Source organism: Tachypleus tridentatus, chromosome 2 (genome assembly GCF_004210375.1).
Source record: "Tachypleus tridentatus isolate NWPU-2018 chromosome 2, ASM421037v1, whole genome shotgun sequence".
In the NCBI taxonomy this organism is placed as follows: domain Eukaryota; kingdom Metazoa; phylum Arthropoda; class Merostomata; order Xiphosura; family Limulidae; genus Tachypleus; species Tachypleus tridentatus.
The window spans coordinates 34,429,764-34,434,364 of record NC_134826.1 but is presented as its reverse complement, the minus strand read 5'-3'; positions in this window follow the sequence as shown (position 1 = coordinate 34,434,364).

The following is a 4,601-nucleotide window of genomic DNA, read 5'->3' as shown; positions in this document are numbered from 1 at the left end:
CCCGTCATGCATTGTACCACCGTAAGGGACAGAAATGTGTAAGGGTCAGACATGTTTAATTTTATATGAAAAGTTTTTCGATATATTGTATACTACATTTTTAAACTCATATTTTCTCGACAATAAATTAATAAAATATGTTTTAGATATCGCTAATATCATCTTGTTTTTGACTGATTTCAACTTTGGTCCATTTCTATTTACAAGCTGCAGATCTATATCTAGCGAAAGTAAGTCTGATACAATAAACAATTTTTCGAAAAGTCATTATTTAAAAAGTTTTACGAGATTAATGCTACATGCAACTATTTAATTGTACGATTTATTACAGCTAATTATTCTGGCTGACAATTTTTAACGCCCTGTTATTATTGAAGTGAGTATGACAAAAATACCAATTAAAAACATGACAATTTAATAACATTTTGAAAATTTCTTAGCTGAACTCCGTCATATATGAGAAATTAATTATGCAAAAATAGTAAAAACTGTGAAAAAGAAGTTTTTAGAAAAATTAGAGCAAACATTTTTATAAAATAGACATTTATAAATAGAGTGCAGCATTTTAAAATCAATCTTTCGAAATAAATTTTTATAATGCTATAAGCTGAAAATTTGTAAACAAGATCGGGGTAGGGTAGTATATTAAATGAGTATTGTAAAAGCATGCTCCTTATTGGGGGCGCTCAGAGATAAAGTCACTATCAGGGCCACATTAACCGTGGCCAAAGTTGCACCAAAATCTCTACTGACGATTGGAACGTCGGTTTGTTTGTTTTTGAATTTCGCACAAAGTTACTCGAGGACTATCTGTGCTAGCCATCTCTAATTTTGCAGTGTAAGACCAGAGAAAAGGCAGCTAGTCATCACCACCCACCGCCAACTCTTGGGCTACTCTTTTACCAACGAATAATGGATTGACCGTCACATTATAACGCCCCCACGGCTGAAAGGGCGAGCATGTTTAGCGCGACTAGGATGCGAACCCGCGACCCTCAAATTACGAGTCGCACGCCTAACGCGCTCGGCCATGCCGGGCATCCGAACGTTGGTGAAAACTCTCTTTAGTTCTATAAATCTTCATATTTCATCTATTATATGTTCTATTCTTTGTCAATGCAGACTACGTCAATTTGACCGACTCTGTAACTACCACAAAATACCAAATAAGTCAAAATTACCATCTTTTCTTTCCAAAATTACTTCAAAGTGTAGTAGGAAACGATATTTCTTTACACGAAATAATTTAAAACTTCTTAACTTTATACAGTTGTTTTCAATTAAATCTCATTTTTATTGCCTTTCGGACCGTGATTTTTAAATTTCCCGTCGGAAGAACTGTCAAAATATACGGTATCATGAAGGAAATTAGATAAAGCTCATGTTACTCGTGAGATGTTGGTCCTAAAGGAAATTAGATAAAGCTCATGTTACTCGTGAGATGTTGGTCCTAGCGCGTATATTTTGTTAAATATTCTATTCTTATTATTGTTATATTTATTTATATTATTCAATATAACAAAATCTAGCTTAAAAGTTTTTATGTTTTACAAATGATGAGACTGCTGAAGGTGAAATTAATTTATCTGAAACTCAGAAATTTCGTGTGGAAGCTTTTATAACAGTAGTTGACAAGTTACAAATGTGTTTGTAAAATCGGCTTGTTGCATATAAGTTCACAGAAATAATGTTTGGTTTTCTATCTAATTTCAAATATTTAAATAAGACTGAAATATTTGCTGCAGCTAACAATCTGGGAGACATGCTCTCCAGATCTAAACACAGATTTTTAGATAGGGCTACAGGAGGCTCAGCCACAGGCCTCATGTTCTTAATGGGTGTTCATTAATAATTTTATTCCAGGTAAAATTACATGGAATGTAGGACCCACAAAAATGATTAGCCCTTCAGCCCACACGACCTTAAATCCGCCCTTGTTTATACAGCTATTTTCCTGATGAAATGGTACAATTGCGAATTTTCTTTCATGACAAAACATCATCCGCTCAATGCATCAAAGCAATCAGAAAAAAAAAAAACTAACTCGAATTTGTTTTTATTAATATTGACGTGACATAAAGAATACACTTTTTTCATTGTTTTTTTTTTAAATTTTGCGCAAAGCTACACGAGGGTTATCTGCGCTAGCGGTCCATAATTTTGCAGTGTAAGACTAGAGGGAAGGCAGATAGTCATCACCACCCACCGCCAACTCTTAAGTTCACCTTTTACCAACAAATAGTTGGATTGAACGTCACATTATAACGTTCCCACAGTTGAAATGGAGAGCATATTTGGTGTGACGGGGATTCAAAGCCGCGACTTTTAAATTAAGTCAAGAGCCCTAACGAACTGGCTATACCTCGTCCCACTTGTTCCTATCCGCCAATAATTGCAGCCAAGAGAGAGCTTTTCCTAAAATGGCTAAAATAAAAAAATGAATTGTGTACTTCGATGTTAAATGAACGTTTAAATGTTCACTCTTTGTTCACGATAGAAAGGCAGTTGATTAGGCAAATAGATTATGAAGATCTAATTAGAGATTTTGCTTCCGCCAACTTAATGTTTTGGCATATTTCCGTAGTGTTGTACAATAACTATACTGTTTTTTAGGTACCTAATTCATCCTTACTTTCCATGTTTTACAAGTAAATAATTATTTTTAAAGTCATTCAATGTTAATATATCATCCTTCAAAGTTAGGTACATCATATTCTAATTTACTTGAAATAATTAGCTCATATTCTGTAGTTAACTTAATATGGAGTAATTATAATTAACCTCAAATTTGCTTGTTCCCTATTGAGGGCTTGTTTGTTTGTTTAGAATTAAGCACAAAGCTACACAAGGGGCTATCTGTGCTTTGCCCACCATAGGTGTTAAAACCTTGTTTCTAGTGGTGTGAGTCCATAGACATACTGCTGTGCTACTGGGGGCATTCAATACTGTTACTGGTTTTATTACTTTCAGTCTTTTTCCATTATCACAATTATCAATGCTTCCTGTCATGTATCTTTTCACACCAGCTTCTTTCTCTTTTGAAGGAATTTGGTCTGACTAGTATGACTGGATAGAGCTCTTACAAAATGTCTCTCAAGTTATTGGGTAAGTGCAGCAACATTTTTTCAATCCTTGAATATAATTATCAATTAATTCATTTGACAGCTACTCACACTTTCTAAATGCTAGTAACAAACCAATTTGATTTTTACTTTAAATAATATTCATCTAAAATGGTGATAGGTTCCTCATATTGCTTGTTATTTGGATCATCAGGTACCATAAAATGTACAACAAATTCATAAATACCTAGTCCAATCATGGCCAAGGACACATTTACTTTGTCTTCTTGGGCTAGTTTTTTAGCCTTACACCAGACTTGTAATCATTTTTGATAATTTGTCAAGCCCTTTTTGGCATTTTCAAATGCTCTTAAGAAATCCTTTTTGTTTTCCAGCCATTTTCAATTACAGTTTAGGTCCTAATATATAACAGGTTAATCACATAGGCTACCTACCTTCTTTTCACTAACTTAAGCTATACACTATACTGTTGTACTGTAGGACTACAGTATATTGTTGCAACATAATGTTCTTCTAAATCTATTTTTACACAAATATTTGGCACAGGATTAAAATTTCCAAGATCTCACTCAACACAAACCACTTGTTTTTTTAAAGGAGTGCCTGAAGACAATTTACCTTACCAAATCTGGGCTGTTTTAAAAATGGTTGATTTGTCCCATATCCATCACCACTTCGTGGTGTTCCTTTGTGGCAAGAATAATGATACAAGACACTCATCTGTTTGCCATACTGGAAGAACTCAACTGGGGATGCTTTCATACTGGCATGTACTACAATATAATTATAAACACTGAAAGCAAAAATAAAACAAATTGTGTGAATTGTATTATCTACAGGAGTGAAATATGAATTGCCACATTATAAAAAACTGTGCCAGCTCATGCTATTATATTTCTGAAAGTAAGATATTTTGTGATTACAATTTTTAATTTTGAGTAGGTACCTATTAAGCAATTTGCTGAAATAGTTTACAGTATGATGTGTGAAACAAAAGTAAAAACATTAGTTGTGAAATTAGCTTTAGGTAAGTTACACAGCATCCATATTCAAGTGCATATATCTCAGATCACTGACTGAAGATTACATAAACATTCTGAGAAGAGGAATTTTCTACTACAGCCAGTGAAAAGAACAAAACAGTCCTTCATATAGATACCAGTAATGTATGTTCAAAAAAATAACCATCACAGCTTCCTTGAAGAACCAACTCTTAAGATAGACTGGATGTCTAAATACACAATTGTACAAATGCCACAGTGATTGGTCAATGACAGCAGTAACCATAACAAAAATTAATGCAATAGCTTTCAATCATATATTTTCTTTATAATTTCTGGATTTGGACTAATCAAACTTAAATGATCATTCATCACATGTAATAATGGTGTAACTTGCAGCAGTCAATTAGCTGTTCTCAGATATGTTAGCATTTGAAAAAGGATCTTCAGATTGTGGATATTCCAGAATATTCATAAAAGAATGTGGGGTGGCTGGGATTTACAATAATTAATGTGT